General features: G+C 45.7%; 1 long non-coding RNA gene across 1 annotated transcript; it reads right to left on the reverse strand.

Annotated features, from left to right (window-relative positions):
* Nucleotides 1-3,530: 3,530 nt before the first annotated feature.
* Nucleotides 3,531-22,781, reverse strand: LOC117513284. Its single transcript, XR_004561539.1, has 3 exons — nucleotides 22,741-22,781; nucleotides 16,817-16,820; nucleotides 3,531-3,636 (listed from the first exon to the last, which is right to left on the reverse strand). It is a non-coding gene; the product is annotated as an uncharacterized LOC117513284 (long non-coding RNA).
* Nucleotides 22,782-23,030: the final 249 nt, after the last annotated feature.

The following is a 23,030-nucleotide window of genomic DNA, read 5'->3' on the forward strand; positions in this document are numbered from 1 at the left end:
CACCTTCCTGACACTCTTAGTTGTCTCCATGCTCCAACATACCTGAATCCAATGAAAGACTCGTTAGCAGACTTTTAATGAGCCTTTCATTGGATTCAGGTGTGTTGGAGCATGGAGACAACTAAGAGTGTCAGGAAGGTGGCTCTCGAGGACCGAACTTGGCCACCCCTGTATTAGGGCTTGGAAGACTCCACTGAATTTTGGAGGTGATCCAGATCCAGATTCTGGCTCAGGATTTCACTTTATTCACCTTATTCCGAGCCCCCATGAGGCTTTGCGTTGTTGTACAAGCTGATAACTGCGGGAAATCTCATTCCCATAAAACCCCTGGATGACTGTCTTCTATCAGTGAGAAGCTGGATGTTGAGTAACTTCCTACTTTTAAACTCTGATAAGATTGTAATGATGGTTCTTGGTCCAGCGAGACAGATTGGCATCAGTTTGATCAGCTGGCACTCGGCCTGGGTTCATGTGTCATACATCACACAGACAAAGTGAGGATCCTTGGAGTAATTTTTGATCCCACGTTGTCCTTTGACCTCAACATCAGGAATGTTTCTAGGATAGCTTTTTTCCATCTGCAAAATATAGCGAGGTTTCGTCCCATCCTGTCTATTGCTGATGCTGAGACCCTGATTCATGCTTTTGTTTCTTCTAGACTAGATTATTGTAATGTTCTATTTTCAGGGTTACCGCAATCCAGCATTAGGGGTCTTCAGCTGGTTCAGAACACTGCTGCCAGACTTTTGACATCTGACATCCATTTTGGCATCTTTACACTGGCTCCCTGTCTCTGTGAGAGCAGATTTTAAGGTTTTGTTATAGACTTATAAAGTTGTTCATGGACTGGTGCCATCTTTTCTGGCTGATCTGGTGGAACCTTACGTACTGCTGCTTTGCAGTTGCAGTTTGCGGGACTTCTCTGTGTTCACAGGGTGAAGAAGAAGTGAGAGGGTCAAAGAGCTTTTCTCCTCGTGCACCCACCCTGTGGAACGGTCTTCCTGCGACCGTGAAGCAGTCGGAGTCCGTGGACAGTTTTAAGTCAAGACCTAAAACACATTTTTATTCTCTTTCGTATGAATATTTATTTTTATCTGTTTTATTCTTTTACTTCTGTTTTTAATTATGTATTTGAATTTTTTATTAATTTTTAATTAGTTATTTAATTTTAATTTAAAAGCTTATTAAATTGAGTTGAAGTTGCGTGAATTATGGGTGAGACTTCCGGTATGAACTGGAACTGGTGTTTGTTTACATGTTAACTGTTCACGCGAATCCACTTTCTACGAGGCTTAGAGACGTAAACAGCAGCTGTCACGGCTCAAACAACACAACATTACAATCCCGCTGTCTACAAATATAGAGAGGTGGGAGGACGGCATGAAGAAGTGGCCTAAGTTAACATAGCATTCTTAAGTTTTTTCTTAGCTCTCGCTCTGAACGGGGAGGAAATTAACAATCTGAAAAACTTTGAGGCATATCAGCACCTGCACAGTAATGAGGTTGGCCCCATTCTGTTAAAATGAAAAAGTTCTCTGGACACAACTTATTTACCTTAAGACAGAAGTAGAGGCCAGCAAAAGCCTTAAAATCCCACATCACAGAGCCTGGGTTTGAGTTTCAGCATCAGGTGAAATAAACAGCAGGGTGTTCATGCAGTGCAGGTCAAGGCAGATCTCCAGGTGGGTACATTTTGTAAATTACAACCCCAGTTCCAATGAAGTTGGGACATTGTGTGAAATGTAAATAAAAACAGAATGTATCCATCCATCCATCCATCCATTTTCTTCCGCTTTATCCGGAGTCGGGTCGCGGGGGCAGCAGCTCAAGCAAAGCCGCCCAGACCTCCCGATCCACACACACCTCCTCCAGCTCCTCCGGGGGAACCCCAAGGCGTTCCCAAGCCAGCCGAGAGATGTAGTCCCTCCAGCGTGTCCTGGGTCTTCCCCGGGGCCTCCTCACAGTGGGATGTGCCCGGAACACCTCTCCAGCGAGGTGTCCAGGGGGCATCCGGAAAAGATGCCTGAGCCACCTCAACTGACTCCTTTCGACGTGGAGGAGCAGCGGCTCGACTCCAAGCTCCTCCCGAGTGACCGAGCTCCTCACCCTATCTCTAAGTGAGTGCCCAGCCACCCTGCGGAGGAAACTCATCTCGGCTGCTTGTACTCGCGATCTCGTTCTTTCGGTCATGAGCCAAATATCATGACCATAGGTGAGGATCAGAACTTAGATCGATTGGTAAATCGAGAGCTTTGCCCCCCTACTGAGCTCTCTCTTCACCACGACGGTCCGATACAGCGACTGCATCACTGCAGATGCTGCACCGATCTGTCTATGGATCTCACGCTCCATCCGTCCCTCACTCGTGAACAAGACCCTGAGATACTTAAACTCCTCCACTTGAGGCAAGGACACTCCACCGACCTGAAGAGGGCAAAGCACCTTTTTCCGGTCGAGAACCATGGCCTCGGATTTGGAGGGGCTGATTTTCATCCCGGACGCTTCACACTCGGCTGCAAACTGCCCCAGTGCACGCCGAAGGTCCTGATTTGATGAAGCCAACAGAACCACATCGTCCACAAACAGCAGAGACGAGATTCTGTGGTTCCCAAACCAGACCCCCTCTACACCCAGACTGCGCCTAGAAATTCTGTCCATAAAAATAATGAACAGAACCGGTGACAAAGAGCAGCCCTGGCGGAGGCCAACGTGCACTGGAAACAGGTTTGACTTACTACCGGCAATGTGAACCAAGCTCCTGCTGCAGTCGTACAGGGACCGGATAGCCCTTAGCAAAGGACCCCGGACCCCGTACTCCCGGAGCACTCCCCACAGGGTGCGCCGAGGACACAGTCGAATGCCTTCTCCAGATCCACAAAACACATGGTTGGGCAAACTCCCATGAACCCTCGAGCACCCGATGGAGCGTGTAGAGCTGGTCCAGTGTGCCGCGACCAGGACGAAAACCACACTGCTCCTCCTGAATCCGAGGTTCAACCATCAGTCGAATTCTCCTCTCCAGTACTCTGGAATAGACCTTACCGGGGAGGCTGAGTAGTGTGATCCCCCTATAGTTGGAACACACCCTCCGGTCCCCCTTCTTAAACAGAGGGACCACCACCCCGGTCTGCCAATCCAGAGGCACTGTCCCCGATCGCCACGCGATGTTGCAGAGGCGTGTCAGCCAAGACAGCCCCACAACATCCAGAGACTTAAGGTACTCAGGACGGATTTCATCCACCCCAGGAGCCTTGCCACCGAGGAGCTTTCTAACCACCTCGGTGACTTCGGCCTGGGTAATGGATGAGTCCGCCTCCAAGTCCCCAGTCTCTACTTCCTCTTGGGAAGACGTGATGATGGGACTGAGGAGATCCTCGAAGTACTCCTTCCACTGCCCGACAACATACCCAGTCAGGGTCAACAGCTCCCCACCCGCACCGTAAACAGTGCTGGTGGAGAGCTGCTTCCTCCTCCTGAGGCGTCGGACGGTTTGCCAGAATCTCTTCAAGGCCGACCGATAGTCCTCCTCCATAGCCTCCCCGAACTCCTCCCAGACCCGAGTTTTTGCCTCTGCGAACGCACGGGCTGCGGCACGCTTGGCCTGCCGGTACCTGTGAGCTGCTTCTGGGGTCCCACCTACCAACAAAGATAAGTAGGACTCCTTCTTCAGCTTGATGGCATCCCTTACTTCCGGTGTCCACCACCGGGTTCGGGGATTGCCGCCGCGACAGGCACCAGAGACCTTGCGACCACAGCTACGAGCAGCCGCATCGACAATGGAGGTGGAGAACATGGTCCACTCAGACTCCATGTCTCCAACCTCCCCCGGGATCTGGGAGAAGCTCTCCCGGAGGTGGGAGTTGAAGACCTCGCTGACAGAGGGTTCCGCCAGTCGTTCCTAGCAGACCCTCATGATACGTTTGGGCCTGCCAGGTCTTACCGGCTTCCTACCCTCCCAGCAGATCCAACTCACCACCAGGTGGTGATCAGTCGACAGCTCTGCCCCTCTCTTCACTCGAGTGTCCGAGACACGTGGCCGAAGGTCAGATGATACGACTACAAAGTCGATCATCGACCTCCGGCTCAGGGTGTCCTGGTGCCACATGCACTTATGGACACCCTTGTGCTCGAACATGGTGTTCGTGATGGACAAACTGTGACTAGCACAGAAGTCCAACAACTGAACACCACTTGGGTTCAGATCGGGGAGGCCGTGCTTCCCGATCACCCCCCTCCAGGTCTCACTGTCGCCACCCATGTGGGCGTTGAAATCCCCCAGGAGATCAATGGAGTCCCCAGTCGGAGCGCTATCTAGTACATCTCCCAGGGACTCCAGGAAGGTCGGGTACTCTGCACTGCTGCTCAGCCCATAGGCCGAGACAATGGTGAGAGACCTGTCCCCGACCCAAAGGCGTAGGGACGCGACCCTCTCGTTCACCGGAGTGAACTCCAACACTTGACGACTGAGCTGGGGAGCAATAAGCAATGCGACCCCAGCTCTCCGCCTCTCCCCGTGGGCGACGCCAGAAAAATGAAGCGTCCAGCCCCTCTCCAGGAGTTGGGTACCAGAGCCCAAGCTGTGCTTGGAGGTGAGCCCGACTATCTCTAATCGGTATCTCTCAACCTCTCGCACAAGCTCAGGCTCCTTCTGTACATGTTTCCACCATAAACATAAGAAATAAACATGATTATTCCAGAGAGGGAAACAGCCACTGAATACTTAACTGTGTTATATTTGCATAATCGTGTCTGTGAATCCAGGTTCTTTGCTTGTTGAAGTGTCTCTGTGCAGTCAATTGCACAGGTTGTTAGCAGTGTGCTCTTTAAAAGCTTTTGGCAATGTTCCTTTGATTGTTTCACACGGCAACTACACATTGAGATCCTTCTTGTGTTCACACATAATGTCTGCTCACAGTCCTGTTGACCTGCCCTTGTGCTATTTTAGTCAGTGTTCCAAATCAGCCATGACAAAGATCTGGCTTAGTTTGATCAAAGTTATTAGAATTTGGGCCACAACCGGCATTGATGGTGAAGTGTTTGAAATTCTGTGAGTGGAGTCTGCATCACTCTCGAAGATGCAGTCAGCAACAGGGTGTGGCGGTTCTGGTGGATGCATTTCACACGTAATGGTGGGCCCTTTTTAACAGGTCTGATCTCCATCTCTGGGTCCAACATGATGACTTTGTTACTGCAAACAAATGTAGGTTTGCCAACCGTCCCTTGAAAAACGGAATCGTCCCTTATTTGGAAATAAAAGTGTGCGTTCCGTATTGACCTGAAATGGGACGCAGTTTGTCCCGTATTTGTGTGAGAATCAAAAAGTCTGTAAAATGTCAATGGAATTGACTGGCGCTTTATATGGAAACTTACGGTAAATTTGATCCCAGCCTCTCTCCTGCTTTTCACCAATGAGCTGACAGACACGAGTTGACAATACAGAATCACTCTTATCTCATTGGTCGAGGAACATCTGCTCGCAAGAAGATACCGACGTCATGAGCCGACGACGGTCGCTGGACGACAATAACAAAGCAGCATGGCTGATATCTATACAGACACCGACACTGGCACTGCAGATATGCCTATGGACAGCAATGTCTGTAACGTCGTTACTCCTCCTAAAAAAAAAAAAAAAAAAAAGAATGCAAAAATACAGGGGCGGATGAGAAAAGGAAAATGTCTGGGTGGAAAAGGTGCGCGACAACAGCTATAAGTATTGTAAGTATTGTTTACTTTTCAGACTTTATTTTTTGCACTTTTTATCACACTAAATGTGTAAATGTGCACTGTTACATTGTTTTGGATGATGCAAATTTTCAATTGTTTTTTTGTTAATTTATACAATTTTAAGTTAAGCACTACAGAGAGATTTATTTTTAAAGAATTTTTTATTTTATTTTATGCTTTGAAGCAGGACAGAATGCTCATATTGAAATTGTGAGTGAAAATTTATTTTGCACTAAAAATAAATTGCTAAATAATTTGTTTTCCACGTGTTCATATTAGAACAACTGTATGTATGCATCTACTTAAATTCAGCGTCAAGTCAACAGTCAAATGGTTAAAAATCGTTTCACACAGACGCTGGGAAGGGTGAAGGCAATGGTCGGTCGGCCCTGGCGAGGTGTCCCTTATTTATTTTTCAGAGAGTTGGCAACCCTAAACAAATGCCTCACCTTGATCCATCTCATCTGGTTCATCTGAGGGCAGAAATAAAAGAACATTTATGTCTGTACTGAAATTATGGCATTTTTAGGTTCATACTGACCAGCAGTCCAAACACATTTTAAATTTTGGAGGCGATCTGGATCTGGATCACCTCCAAAATTCAGTGGAGTCTTCTATGGCTTAATGTCTATCTGAGGTGAAGCTTTCGTAAAAATCCATGCAGTAGTTTTGATGTAGCCCTGCTAACAGTAGTCCTTCAAAGCCTATATAAAGTGAAACTTCATCCAAAATCTGAATCCGGTGTTACAGACCGAACGGTCCACCTGCCTTCACTGCACATGCGTCATTTCGGACCACAGCAGCACACCTGAGATTGAGTCTCTTCACCCAAACCAATCAAATGGATTAATGGTATTATTAACCATCAGATGATAAAGGTAAAACCTCTTAAATCATTCTAAAGTCAGTTTTAAACAGAAAAGAGGCCGTTTTAAGCATACTTGGTGAAACTTTGTGAAGCTTTGAAATGACTGACGCACATTAAACTCATCAGCTAGCAGCTCGTGTAGCCGCAGCGCTCTGATCGATGCATCCGTCTTTTATGATGAAATAATGCTGAATTTATGTGGAAATGATTGTTGTACAAAAGCTTCAGATATCTGTTGCTGAGACAGATGTTGACTGGAGTGCAGTTTGAAGCAGAAACAAGGTGTTAATCTGTGAACCACGGCTAATGACGCATGCGCAGTGAAGGCAGGGCAAACTGATTTTTAGGGGGGATCTTTCAGTCAGCGACACCAGATCACCTCCAAAATTTAAAGGTGTCTTCCACAGCCCAATATCTATCTATATCTATCTATATCTATATCTATATCTATAAATGTTGATGGTTTTATTACATTTATTTATTTCATTTATATAGCGCCAAATCACAACAAGGTTGCCTCAAGGTGCTTCACACAAGTAAGGTCTAACCTTACCAACCCCCAGAGCAACAGTGGCAAGGAAAAACTCCCTCTGAGGAAGAAACCTCAAGCAGACCAGAGTCAAAGGGGTGACCCTCTGCTTGGGCCATGCTACAGACGCAAATTACACAATGATTCACAAAATGAACATACAGGAAATGTTGCCGGTGCACAGGATGGTTTCTGGAACAGATACCACACCCATCTCTGGATGGAGCCGCACCTCAAACAGAGAGAAAATTAAAAAAAAGCAGAATCAAGCATCAGAAAGACAAATACAGTGTAATTTGTCAGCAAGCAACAAGAAGAACAGAAGAAATACTAAGGTGATCGCTGGCCACTAGCCCTAAGCTTCACTAAAAGACCCAGAATTTGAGGTAGCGGCCTGCTCTGTTTCCTAATAAAATTAATTAAAAGAGTAAAAAGCATAGAAACATACTATGCTAGTATGCTAGCCATATGAAAGGGAAAATAGGTACGTCTTAAGTCTGGACTTGAATGTCTTTACAGAATGTGACTGTTTTATTGATGCAGAGAGATCATTCCACAGAACAGGGGCACAATAAGAGAAAGCTCTGTGATCTGCAGACTTTTTATTCACCCTAGGGACACTAAGTAGTCCTGCACCTTGAGAACGCAAAGCCGGTACATAGGGTTTAATTAGGTCAGCTAGGTAGGGAGGTGCCAGTCTGTGAATAATTTTATAGGCTAGTAGCAGAACCTTAAAGTCTGATCTCACTGGGACAGGAAGCCAGTGAAGAGATGCCAAAATGGGTGTAATGTGGTCAATGGGTCATCCTTGGCAGACTTAATAACAATAAAATCCAAACGTACAGTTACCTTAACAGTAAATTAATCAATAATATAAATGAATAAATTTACTTTCCAGTCAGGTAGAGATAACAATAACACAGCACTATAGTACACTGAAATTCGCCCTTTCTCCCCCAGAAACCTTATTTATTCATTTATTTATTGTTTTGTGGCATGACTACTTCCATTGTGTTTTGGATGTTTGCAGCATGTGTGTGATTTTTGTATGTGTTGCACGAAAGTGCATATTATTATATGAAATTGTTTCAGTGCTATAGGTTATACTTGTATGTCCTCTGTGTTTGCAAGTAATATCTCAAAATTGGTAGAATTGTTTTGATGCAATTAATTGATGTATTGATTTTTGTGTGTGTGTGTGTGTGTGTTTGCTAATATTGTCTTAATTTGGATGCATTATGGTTTCTCTTGACCACTGTAACAACTGTTACAACTGTAAAGATTCTATAGCTTGCAACATATTGACTCTCTTAACCTGTGTTGAACTTGCATACTGTGTCAAAATTTAGTGTCCTATCTCACTGGGCGTGACTGTTGGAGAGCAGTTGGAAATGCAAACTGGTGACCAAACACACAAATGAGCACATGAAACAATGACACGCTTGCACACAAAGTGTTCAGCTCCTATTGTTCTGCCAGTATCCGTGTAAATAGACTGTGGAAATTCCCTAGACTGAAGCTGTCATGGTCCGGCCCTTTAGGGCCTACTGTCATAATTATGGTCTCGTATTCACGTTCATGCTCTGACTCTTCTGTCTTGTCATGCTCAGGTTATCATTGATTTGTTTCCATTCATCATCTTTGTATTTGTTCATTTATGGTCACTTAGTCATGTCAGTCGTTGTTTGATTGTGTTTATTTCATTTCTTGTTATTATGCTTTGGTCTGCGGTTCAGTTTTCTTTTGAGCATCTTGTAGTCTTAGCTTAGTTCTGTTTATCTCATTTTTGTATTATGCTTTAGTCACAGGTTTTGGTTATTATTTGCCTTCAAGAGTTTTCTCATCTGATTATGTTCCATTTGTTATTTATTGAATTCATTGCTTATCAATTAATTCCTTTTATTTATTGCACTATTTTGTAGTCTCTGGTTTTGTCATTCTGTTCGTGATGTAGTCTTAGTTTATGCTGTCACCTCACTACTGGTTATTGCATTTACTTTTATATTTTAATCCATCTCACTCCGGTTCTGGTTTTTATTATAATCATTGATCTCCTTGTTTTCAGCCATTTACTTAGTCACGTTCTGTCAGGTCTTGTTAATATATTATTCTGTTTTAGCTCTGCTCATAGTTCGCTGTTTTCCGCACACCCATCCAATTATGTTCCCACTCCATATCACTGCACCAGCCATTGTGTCTTTGTCTCACACTTTGATTCTGTCTGCTTTGGTTTTTCATTCACTCCTGCTCTTGCACCTGCTCACGTGTCTTTGTTTCTTTCATCACTCCACTCTGTGTTTTCCTGCCTTCACTCTCTTGCACTTACCTTTGTTTTCCTTGGTCAGGCCCCCTTCCAGAACCTTCACTGACACCTGTGTCATGTTCCACTAATTACACCACTAGTTATTTAAGCCCTCATTTCAAGTTTATGCCGTAGATTTACGCCACAAGTGCACAACATTGATACATGAGGCCCCCTGAGTCCACCTGCACTATCTGCTTTTGGTAATCCAAACACATTGGGCCTCATGTATCAATGTTGCGCACTTGTGGCGTAAATTTACGGCGTAAACTTAAAATACACCAAAGTCACCGTGACATGTATCAAGCAGTGCGCACCTGCCCATTTCTGGCGTACACCTGACGTGATCTTGATAAATGCGGCGGGTGGAAACGATCGTAATTATAATAAACACGCCCATAAATATTCAGACTCCGCTTCAGACACACCCTCATTTTACGACATGGAAGTCGGGAAGACGGCAATGAAAAAGAACTCCACCAATCACGACGCGTGCCAACAGAGCGTCAAAAGCGGCCGTCGTATCAATTGTTTTGTAGTATATAATCAATCAAGTGTTACAGTGGTCCCTCATTAATCGCTGGAGTTACGTTCTAAACAATAGCCCGAAATACGCGAAACCGCGACGTAGTCAGCGTTATTTTTTACAATTATTATAGATGTTTCAAAGCTGTAAAACCCCTCACTACACAGTTTATACACCTTCTCAATCAGGCATGAACATTTTCTCACTTTTCTCTCGTGTGTAAACACTCTCAAAGTTCAAACCTTAGTGGGAAAATAATACCAAACTGTTTTCAGGCCCAAACATTTGTTTGAGAAATAAAAATAGAACGTTTTCCTATAAATAATTATGATGGCATTTAGAACTAACAAATTAATTTTAACAATCAACAAACGAGGTCGGACACATAAGAAATTATTAATAGTGACTGACCAGTATGTCACAGATCGGGCCTCTGCATCCTGGCGCTGCGCCTTTTTCCACTCACATCTCGCTGCAGCAGGTGTTTGTTTCCGTGGGACAAACACAGTTATGAGTAGTTGTTGGCGCTCTTTTCTCTTCTGGGCAACAAGATTCTTATAAACAGATACGCAGAACACAGAACACTGTAAAAAAAAAAGCCATGCAAAATTGGACTAAATACTCTGCGAGACTCAGAGGCCACGACAGGTGAACGGCGTTATAGCGAGGGACCACTGTATTCTCTTTTCACATGTCAATAATTCTTGACATGTGGATATTTGCTCGCTCAATTAATAAGACACGCCTAATCTGTCAGATTTCTTTATTTTTTAAATGTATTTCTGTATTTATTTTATTGTGACAACCGAATGGAGACAACAAAACCTGGTTGCAGCACGGGCGAATTAAGGGAATGACGAAACTACAGTTGTTATCAATTTCATAGTCTAAAACGATCACACCACATGAAGTTAAGCTCAGTGCTGCTCTGGCTCCAGGCTCGAAGTCTGGAGAAAAAGGCGAGCAGCGCTTTCCTTCCTGTCAGCGCTGTAGCCACGGATCGTGCTCCATAACAATCCCGCAACAGCGGGATTTGTATTGATTATTATGTAGTATAATCAGGAAAGTGTTATTTATGTAACATATGCATTGATTTGTATAATGGCACTGTTTATCATGTTGATCATCTTCATTCTTATGTGGATTCCAGCGCTGGTTCATTTTGGTGTATAATTTACGTCACCTCTCGACCTGGTGTATATTTTCAGCGCAGCATACGCCAACGACCACACTGATAAATGCCAAGTAGCGCAGCCGTTTTGGCGTACACCCCATATACGCTCAAATATCGCCGTACGCAACGTTGATACATGAGGCCCATTCTCTGTAAATGGCCTCTTAAAAATGAAATTACGCTCTCACCTGATTTTCAATCACGTACAAAACAAACAAGCAGTCCTCTCCTGTCAGACAGAGTGAACTGGTCTCCTTTCAAAACTAGGACAGGGACTGATTTCACTAACCAACTGTGCACCTCATCACAAAGATACTGACAAGCAACAAAACAATCAGATGAGTTCTTATAACTTGCATAGAGAAAATACAGATACACTGCTGTCCCATGCAGACAAACAGATCAGGTAAACAGATGATTCCCACAAAGCCCAGGGTAATCTTTGGCAATATTGATATTGACATGCACTGATTAAAAGCCACAACAGAGATTGCACAATTTACTTCTTGTTCAACTAAATTTAAAAAGACTTTTCATTTTTTAACAATCTTCTCTTTGTAGCCCCGATAGTGTTTGTGTGTAATTTATGAGGAATGTCAGATAAAACTAACCAGTGTAATTCATCACAATAGGCAGGTGAGGAGGTAAACAAAATAAGATTAGTAGAATGTGTATCCTCTAAACTTGTGTATGAGAAAATATATTGATTCTTCTAAACACACACTCACTAATGGTCATATATTGCTGCTGTGAGATGTGCCCTTTTCATGAATTAATGACCAATGCTTTTTATGCAAAACGCATCTACAACATGTCTGGAGGCTCGGTGCATTTGATTTCATCAGTGGGATTTGTGGGGTCCATGGCTGGCCTTATGCCACAGCATTTGTCAAACCCATCAATTAATAATAAATCATGATAATCCAGCAGGAGACAGGGCACTTTGTGGGGTCACAGAGTCCAAAGGGGAATCTGACTGATGGAACAGCATCAATATGAGGGTAGTGAATCTAATTCACAGTGCCTTACAGTCCAAGAACTATGCATTCTGCATTTCCTATTCAGTGTTTTCTTGTTGTTGTTGTTGTCCATTCGGCTGCTCCCGTTTTGGTCAGGGTCGTCACAGCAGATCCACATTGGTATTTGGCACAAGTTTTACGCCGGATGCCCTTCCTGACGCAACTCCAGTTTTACCTGGAGAAACACACAGAGCCGCTGGTGTTCCAAAGAGGTCTCCCATCCAAGTACTAACCAGGTTTCGCACTGCTTAGCTTCTGAGATCTGACCGGATCAGGCTGACACAGAGCAGATCGTCTGCCCTATTCAGTGTTTTGTCATTACCCATAATTCAATGTGACTGCACTACAGTGCATACATGCTGAAATGACCATGGCATAGTCAGAGACCCTAGGGCAAAGAACCACACAAGTGTAAAAGTAGAACTGTCTTTAATAACAAGTGTTATAGTTACAGAAGTTAGTACACAGTTGAAAATAAGTTCTGACAACAAATATCTCCAAAGAGTAACCATACAAACAGGCAGGAGGTCAGGATACACCAGGACGTCAGTCCCCCAAACAACAGTGTCCATGTAGGAATAAGCAAACTGATTAACCAGGAACTCACTCACCGGGTTAAAACACAGAGACCGATTCTATCATGTAGGAGATCCGGTAGATGACAGGTTAAATTTGGCAAAACACAAGCAGGTGTTATGGATTTGATCCCCAAACACCTGGGTTAGACTCCAATGCAGGGAGGCTGAATGGATAAAGAAAACCAGATTTATTGTACAAGGATTGTACAAGAACAAATGCAGTGTGAATGGTGAATACAGCTTTGGAGGTTAGCAGAGTGGAGACCCGGCCCGCGTTGCGGTGGAAACCGGTGGTCGCAGCCCAAGTGGATCCGGTGTGCAGGTGGAGTTCCAAGATGTGGAATTGTGCATAGTCTGTGGTCCAGGTGGCCCCCAGTGGAGCTGACACTCACTACAGAGGAGGAGAAACTGTATGAGGGTGGCAGTGTACAATTGCTCAGAACCAAAATAGCACAGGTGTCAAAAAACAAGTAGATAACAAACAGAGAGTCCAGAAATAACTGCGACGGAACACAAACAGTAGATTCTATTCAGAAATAGAGAGGCCAGGTGCCAGGTCGTAAAAACTGAGTTTCTGGTGCCAGGGTTTTTATGGAGGCAGGTTGATTGTAGACAGGTGTGCTCATCAGCTCCACAAGGAATGCCACCTGGAAGAGAGAGAGAGAGCAGAGGAGCAGGTACCAGGGTGACACACAACAGCAGGCAGGGTAAGTCAGCAACTGTGTTCCAAACATGGAAAAGCAGCTCAAGAAAACAGGTATAGAACGAAGGCAGTCTGGTACTGGAGAAAGTGCTGTGGGCAGCTGCGTAGTGTGTGGCTCAATTAACAAGGAAATAAGTGTGCATGTGAAACGTGAAGCCATAGTGCCCATGAGATAGAAACTAAACCCAACCAAGTACACAAGGAATAAACATGTCACAATAAAAGCACAAGCAGAAAAGTAGTACAGAGGAGCATTCACTGAGGAAAAGCAATAAACAAGAAAACACTCACTCACTCTCTCACAATCATCAACCACTTACTGCAATTAAGGGTCATGGGGTGGCTGGAATCCTAGCAGTAATAGGACGTGAGGCAGGGTACACCCTGGACAGGATGCCAGTCTGTTGCAGAGCCACATATAGACAAACAAACACATTCACAGCTGTACACACACCTACGGACAATTTAAAGTCTCCAATCCACCTAACTTGCATGTCTTTTTGATGTGGGAGAAAGCTGGAGCACCTGGAAAGAACCCATGAAAAGACAGGGAGAACATGCTATCCCACACTGAAAGGCCGCAGGTGGTAATTGATCCCATGACCTTCTTGCTGTGAGGCAACAGTGCTAACCACAGTGGCGGCTGGCCCATAGGGGGCGCTCGGGCGCTGCCCTCCTAGATGTGGAGGGGAAAAGTCATAATATATGTATATATTTAAAAAGTATTATCAATGTCAGTTTTACTTAATAGTATGTGCCTACATGTAATATGAATGATTAAAACAACACGTCCTCCAACTGACTCTCATTCAACAGTGCATTTCCACCGACAGGAGCAGAGAACGTATCATTCCTTGACTTGGGCGATCATTCAAAGCGCCCTTGAAATGCAGCGAAATAACCAATCCTATGTAGTTACTAGGGAAAATTAATAAATATTTGGCAAATCAACATTGCCAAAATTAATGGCTTTGGGGCGCCGGAATTTTAGCCCTTGCTACAAAAATGCGGGAACGTTAGATTACCGTCAGTGATACACGTGACGCTGCTGCTGTCAGTCAGTCAGGAAGAGCGACGAAGACATTTGGGTTATATTTATTTATTTTTATTTTGTCTCCGTGTGTTTTGCTGGAGTAAGTTGAAGAACTTTTCGGAGGTTTAAAACGGGACAAAACTAATCAAATCAATGACACCAAAGTTTGGCGGGGATCCTTTTGGACACGCATGGAGGTGCGCACATCAGATCTTTCTTGTCGTTTAATGACAATTGCACATCCCGGTTGGAGGAGAGACGTTCACACTGTCAGCGCGCACACGTCACGGAGGCTGCTGATCTGCGCGCTTTACTGCGGTGTGGAAAGGAGCGCATCCACCTCTGCCAGCTGCAGACTGACTCCTCTGGATCCACTTCAGCTCAGGCGAGCTGACGAGCTGCTCGGATTTATTCCCGAATGTTGCTCCTGGTGTGGAAACGAAGATGAAAATTTAAGATAAAACGAATGAGTGATGTTTTTTGTTTGTTTTAGGGGGTCAAAGCTGTGATCTTTATTGGGACAGCAGACCAGTTATAATGGTAATAGGGGAGGCCGGGGCTGTTTGTAACAGTGTTCAAAGCTGCAGCCATGCTGGTATTTTGATTTCACTTTACACGTTATGAGGATCAGTTCACAGAAGTGAAATATTCTTTGGAGTATTCCACACTCTAAAACAAATTATTTGCTCAGTTTAAAAACAAAACAAAACCCTAAAATAGCAATTTGCATGTTTTTTAAAGAAATTCTAACTCAGCCACTGAGTACACACAAGACACTTATAGTAAGACAAACCCAAATTTAGCAACGCATTTAATTAAGTGGTTTTGTATACTTCATTTGCTTTGTCCTCTACACTGTTAATTAATTTTAACCAATTTAATTTAAAGGTTTTGGTGTTATTAGTTAGTCAAGTTATTTAATTTAAGTTTTTCTAGCTTTTTTAGTTTGCCTCCATTCCACTCAGTAATGTTCATGCAAAATATTACCTTAATTTTCTCTCGCTCTCTCACACACACACACACACACACACACACACACACACACACACACACACACACACACACACACACACACACTCGCTCTCTTTCTCTCACACGCTCTCTCTCTCTCTCTCACACGCTCTCTCGCTCTCATGAACACTTTCTCTCTCACATACACACTCACTCTCTCTCTCTCACACACACACGAACACTTTCTCTCTCTCTCACACACAAACCCTTTCTCTCTCTCTCTCTCTCTCTCTCTCTCTCTCTCTCTCACACACACACACGAACACTTTCTCTCTCTCACACACACACAAACGCTCTCTCTCTCTCTCTCACACACACACACGAACACTTTCTCTCTCTCACACACACACAAACGCTCTCTCTCTCTCTCTCTCACACACACACACACGAACACTTTCTCTCTCACACACACACTCACTCTCTCTCTCTCACACACACACGAACACTTTCTCTCTCTCACACACACACAAACGCTCTCTCTCTCTCTCTCTCACACACAAACCCTTTCTCTCTCTCTCTCTCTCTCTCTCTCTCTCTCTCTCACACACACACACGAACACTTTCTCTCTCTCACACACACACAAACGCTCTCTCTTTCTCTCTCTCTCACACACACACACGAACACTTTCTCTCTCTCACACACACACAAACGCTCTCTCTCTCTCTCTCTCACACACACACACACGAACACTTTCTCTCTCACACACACACACAAACGCTCTCTCTCTCTCTCTCTCTCTCTCTCTCTCTCTCTCTCTCTCACACACACACAAACCCTTTCTCTCTCTCTCACACACACACACACACACACACACACACACGAACACTTTCTCTCTCTCACACACACACAAACGCTCTCTCTCTCTCTCTCTCACACACACAAACCCTTTCTTTCTCTCTCTCTCTCTCTCTCACACACACAAACCCTTTCTTTCTCTCTCTCTCTCTCTCTCTCTCTCACACACAAACCCTTTCTCTCTCTCTCTCACACACACACACACACACACACGAACACTTTCTCTCTCTCACACACACACAAACGGCCGCAGTGAAGCTACAGCTGCCAGCTTCACTGCGGATCCATCCGGTCTTTCATGTCTCCCGCATCAAGCCATACCACACCTCGACCCTCTGCACTCCTGGACCGGCACCGCCTCCTGCCCGGATCATCGACGGGGAGCCTGCATGGACGGTTCGCAGGCTCCTGGATGTCCGTCGGAAGGGCTGGGGGTTTCAGTATTTGGTGGACTGGGAGGGGTATGGACCAGAAGAACGCTCCTGGGTGAAGAGGAGCTTCATCCTGGACCCGGACCTCCTGGCCGACTTCTACCAACGTCACCCGGACAAGCCTGGTAGGGCGCCAGTAGGCGCCCGTTGAGGGGGGGGGTCCTGTTGTGTGGGCCGCCAGAAGAGGAGGTACTGCTGGCCCACCACCAGAGGGCGCCCTGCGTGAAGTGCGGGCTTCAGGCACGAGAGGGTGCTGCCGCCACGGACACAACCGGGAGTGACAGCTGTCACACATCAACTCGTGACAGCTGTCACCCATCTTCATTTCATCACTCCATAAAAGCCGGATGTCATCTCCACCTCGCTGCCGAGATATCATCTACCTGTAGAGGTAACGACTCTCAGCCGTTCGTGTGCTTACACATAAGCCTTTGTTCTGTACGTGTTTTGCAGGAGCTGGTGATTGGGAGCTAGGACTGCATTCCTTTTCCCTCTGAGAGATAACTGCATTACTCTGCATGCTCTTGTATTAGAGGTGGAGGTGATATTTCCACCATTGTTGTTACTGGGTGTGCACGCACCCACCTCTTACCGTTTTTGCTCCTTGCCAGCAGTACCAGATCCGACATCTGGAGACTGTGGCCACCTAGGAATTCGGGACTTGGCGGCTCCAGTATTCTCCAGGTTCCGTGGCGGAGGAAAGCGTGTGGTTCCGGTTCTTCTCAGGACAGACGTCTTCTATCCTCAAGCCTGCCCACACGTCACCTTTCTACATTGACTGTTTGCATAAATTCTGTAATCATCTGTGTTCTGGTTGTGCTTGTTTCACAACAGTAAAGTGTTCATATTCGACTCTTTCATTGTCCGTTCATTTACGCCCCCTGTTGTGGGTCCGTGTCACTACACTTTCCCAACATTAAATATAGTTTGCGTTTAATGTGATTTCTGTTTAGTGTCTTATTTTATGATTACAATTTTAGGTGGGAAATGCTTGGAGAAGATTTTACAGTGTGTGGACATTTTTGGCTTTTGGACTTTGTGGACATTTTGGGTGTGGACTTTTTGGCTTGTAGACATTCTGACCTGATACCTTTCACTCACAAAACTATGACACAATCACATAAGTGATTATTTATTCAAACAAATGAGAAAAAATAAGTGCAACACAGCAAAGTATATACAAATTTCCATATTCTACATTGGGCCCAGTCCAGACTGATGGGTCACTCACGCCGTTGGCGTATTGCCTGGACAAGGTCACCCAGCACTTGAAGGAGTCCTTGATTGAACACGGCTTCAGCCTGTCGTGCTTCACGGGCGTCGTCCAGGATCAACCGTATATGTTCTGTGCATTGTGCCCGGTTGTCCTCGTGTTGTGCAGCAGAGTTAGACTCCATCTGATTCATCAAGGTCAGATGGTCTTGGTAGAGGCTCCTTTTTCTCTTCCCTACAGAAAAATTATAGAAATGGAAAGTGATTCCAAAAACCAATTGAAGATATGGAGGATGTACATTTGGAGCTGGGAGCTACAGGATGAGAAACTTACACATGGACTGTCTGCCGGATGTGGAAGCAGAACCTGATGATGGTGCCGGGGGGGGGGGCCTTGAGGCTGGCGTCGGGGTCGGGGTTGGCGACGGGGTTGGGGCTGGCAGCGTGGTTGGGGCTGGCGACGGGATAGTTGGGGAGTCATCCTCGAAAAAGTTGGTGGCTGAACCCTCCTCACTTAAGGAAGGTGAATCTTGAACAAAAAAGTACACAAATGACTTAAGTACAAGCACAACACAACATGGCAACATGCAAAAACACACACACAATATGCACACACACGTGTATGTGTGTGTGTGTGTATATATATATATATATATTATATATAGGGTTCGGTTATACACACACACACACACACACACACTGCATAAAATATAAACTGTAACAGTAGTGACACTAGTAGTCAGACGTAGACGTTGATACGCTGACTTTTTTTTTTTAGTTCTTTATTGCAGAGCACAGCTAGCTAGTTAGCTGGTACGCATTATGGTGTTTAGACCATTGGTTTAAATAATGTTAAACATTTATTTAAGCTCCGTCGAGCTGTCTCTGTATGGTGTCCTCTGCCACCAAACACAAAAACGTCTGCACCTCATCGACAGACCACGGTATAATTTTGCGGGTGTTAGTCATCTTTGTTACTCGCGTGCAAGGAAAAGGCAAATGCTAGCGAACAATGGCGGCTTTGATTGTTGTTGTCGGACGCCGTCGGACGTCGCATTTGTGACTCACACTCTCTGACCAATCAATTGCCGGCAGTCTGTTGACGTCACATTTTAGTATCGGCTCGGCTCGCTTGGAACCGCTCCCGAGCAGGTAATAAAAAAAAACGACCCGGTACCAAAAACTACCCTAATGGAAAAGCGAAAAAACTGAGTAGAGTTGAGCCGAGTAGTGCTACTTTTGTGAAGTGGAAAAGCGCCTTTAGCTGACCTGCTTAAACCCTACGTACCGGCCCGGGCTCTGTATTCTCAGGGTGCAGGATTATTTTGAGTCCCTAGGGTGAATAAAAAGTCTGCGGTTCACAGAGCTTTTGCTTAACATGCCCCTGTTTTGTAGAATGATCTCTCTGCATCAGAAAAACAGTCAGATTCTACAGAGACTTTCAAGTCCAGACTTAAGAGAACTTATAAGATAAGATGATATTTATTGTCAATGACATTACACGAGTGCAACAACAATGAAATTATGTTTACACTCCAATTACCTCAGACAAAATACAGCAATTAATCCACAGTTATTACTAGTTTCCCATAATAATGGCACACATCAGAATTAAAGACAACACATATACATTTGACATTGTTTATGTGCACTAAACTTGAAGCAGTCTGTCATCCGAATATGAGGCAAAGTGGGTGAAGGCTGCAGCAGGAGGGGCCTGCACCACCCAGCTTGGGGAGTTGAAGGCTGCAGCAGTAAAAACCGCACTGCCTCCAGGGTGGCAGGGAGGAAGCCGGGGTGAGGAGAGTGGAGAGACACAAGGGGTGGGGGGTAAAAGGGATGGAGGGAGAGAGACGTGTCATGAGTTAAGTTTCTGTGTGTGTGTGTGTGTGTGTGTGTGTGTGTGTGTGTGTGTGTGTGTGTGTGTGTGTGTGTAAAGTCTGACATTGCTAGGCAACAGCAGGCTGGGGGGGTAGATAGATGAGAAGGGGGAGCTGAATTCCTTCACCAAGGCCATAGATCTTCTAGGGGAAGAGCAGGGCATCTGACCTTCAGGTACCTTCCGATAAGGCTACCACGTTGAAGTTCAGTGCAGAGATACAGAATTCCATTTACTGTAACTGTGACCGTCTGGAGTCCAAATTTATGAATCAATCAATCAATCAATCAACTTTTTTCTTATATAGCGCCAAATCACAACAAACAGTTGCCCCAAGGCGCTCCATATTGTAAGGCAAGGCCATACAATAATTATGAAAAACCCCAACGGTCAAAACGACCCCCTATGAGCAAGCACTTGGCAACAGTGGGAAGGAAAAACTCCCTTTTAACAGGAAGAAACCTCCAGCAGAACCAGGCTCAGGGAGGGGCAGTCTTCTGCTGAGACTGGTTGGGGCTGAGGGAAAAAAACAGGAAAAAGACATGCCGTGAAGGGGGGCAGAGATCGATCACTAATGATTAAATACAGAGTGATGCATACGGAGCAAAAAGAGAAAGAAACAGTGCATCATGGGAACCCCCCCACAATCTACGTCTAAAGCAGCATAACCAAGGGATGGTCCAGGGTCACCCGATCCAGCCCTAACTATAAGCCTTAGCGAAAAGGAAAGTTTTAAGCCTAATCTTAAAAGTAGAGAGGGTATCTGTCTCCCTGATCTGAATTGGGAGCTGGTTCCACAGGAGAGGAGCCTGAAAGCTGAAGGCTCTGCCTCCCATTCTACTCTTACAAACCCTAGGAACTACAAGTAAGCCCGCAGTCTGAGAGCGAAGCGCTCTAATGGGGTAATATGGTACTACGAGGTCCCTAAGATAAGATGGGACCTGATTATTCAAAACCTTATAAGTAAGAAGAAGAATTTTAAATTCTATTCTAGAATTAACAGGAAGCCAATGAAGAGAGGCCAACACGGGTGAGATATGCTCTCTCCTGCTAGTCCCCGTCAGTACTCTAGCTGCAGCATTCTGAACCAACTGAAGGCTTTTTAGGGAACTTTTAGGACAACCTGATAATAATGAATTACAATAGTCCAGCCTAGAGGAAATAAATGCATGAATTAGTTTTTCAGTATCACTCTGAGACAAGACCTTTCTGATTTTAGAGATATTGCGTAAATGCAAAAAGGCAGTCCTACATATTTGTTTAATATGCGCTTTGAATGACATATCCTGATCAAAAATGACTCCAAGATTTCTCACAGTATTACTAGAGATCAGGGAAATGCCATCCAGAGTAACGAAGAATATTCTCCGGACCTCTGCAGCACATTCCTTTGCAATGCAGCGATTTGCTCCAAGATACATTTTGCATTTGAGTTCAAGAGTTCACGCAGTCTGACATTACACAGCATTGCCCAACTCATTAATCATGACGGACAGATGAGGGGACGAGATTCTGGAAGCAGCTGTCTTGCTAATATTCATGTGGGTTAGGGCAGCGCACAAACCAATCAGCGCCATACCTTCCATCCATTTTTTTCTGCTTTATCCGGAGTCGGGTTGCGGGGGCAGCATCTCAAGCAAAGCCGCCCAGACCTCCCGATCCACACACACCTCCCCCAGCTCCTCCGGGGGAACCCCAAGGCGTTCCCAAACCAGCCGAGAGACGTAGTCCCTCCAGTGTGTCCTGGGTCTTCCCCGGGGCCTCCTCCTGATGGGACGTGCCTGGAACACCTCTCCAGCAAGGCGTCCAGGGGGCATCCGGAAAGATGCCTGAGCCACCTCAACTGGCTCCTTTCAACGTGGAGGAGCAGCGTCTTGACTCCGAGCTCCTCCCGAGTGACTGAGCTCCTCACCCTATCTCTAAGGGAACGCCCAGCCACCCTGCGGAGGACACTCATCTCGACCGCTTGTGCTCGTGATCTCATTCTTTCGGTCATGAGCCAAATCTCATGACCATAGGTGAGGATCAGAACGTAGATCGATTGGTAAATCGAGAGCTTTGCCCCCTACTCAGCTCTCTCTTCACCACGACGGTCCGATACAGCAACTGCATCACTGCAGATGCTGCAACGATCCATCTATCAATCTCACGCTCCATCCGTCCCTCACTCGTGAACAAGACCCCGAGATACTTAAACTCCTCCACTTGAGGCAAGGACACTCCACCAACTTGAAGAGGGCAAAGGACGTTTTTCTGGTCGAGAACCATGGCCTCAGATTTGGAGGTGCTGACTTTCATCCCGGACGCTTCACACTCGGCTGCAAACCGCCCCAGTGCACGCTGAAGGTACTGATTTGACGAAGCCAACAGAACCACATCGTCCGCAAACAGCAGAGACGAGATTCTGTAGTTCCCAAACCAGACCCCCTCTACACCCTGGCTGCGCCTAAAAATTCTGTCCATAAAGATAAAGAACAGAACCGGTGACAAAGGGCAGCCCTGGCAGAGACCAACGTGCACTGAAAACAGGTTTGACTTACTACCGGCAATGCGAACCAAGCTCCTGCTGCAGTCGTACAGGGACCGGAGAGCCCTTAGCAAAGGACCCCGTACTCCCGTAGCACCCCCACAGGGTGCCCCGAAGGACACCCAGATCCACAAAACACATGTGGACTGGTTGGGCGAACTCCCATTAACCCTCGAGCACCCGATGGAGTGAGTAGTGCTGGTCCAGTGTGCCGCAACCAGGACAAAAACCACACTGCTCCTCTTGAATCTGAGGTTTGACTATCAGTCGAATTCTCCTCTCCAGTTCTCTGGAATAGACCTTACTGGGGAGGCTGAAGAGTGTGATCCCCCTGTAGTTGGAACACACCCTCCGGTCCCTCTGCTCGGGCTGCAGCATGCTTGACCTTCCAGTAACTGTCAGCTGCCTCCCGGGTCCCACCTACCAACAAAGACAAGTAGGACTCCTTCTTCAGCTTGATGACATCCCTTACTTCCAGCGTCCACCACCGGGTTTGGGGATTGCTGCCATGACAGGCACCAGAGACCCTGCGACCACAGCTACGAGTGGCCGCATCGACAACGGAGGTGGAGAACATGGTGTTCGTGATGGACAAACTGTGGCTATCACAGAAGTCCAACAACTGAACACCACTCCGTTTCAGACTGGGGAGAAATTAATCCTCAGTGTCTTCCACAGAGAATGAGGCCACGCATGCCATACTTAATTTCTCTC

The sequence above is a fragment of the Thalassophryne amazonica genome, chromosome 7, assembly GCF_902500255.1.
Source record: "Thalassophryne amazonica chromosome 7, fThaAma1.1, whole genome shotgun sequence".
Classification (NCBI taxonomy): Eukaryota; Metazoa; Chordata; class Actinopteri; order Batrachoidiformes; family Batrachoididae; genus Thalassophryne; species Thalassophryne amazonica.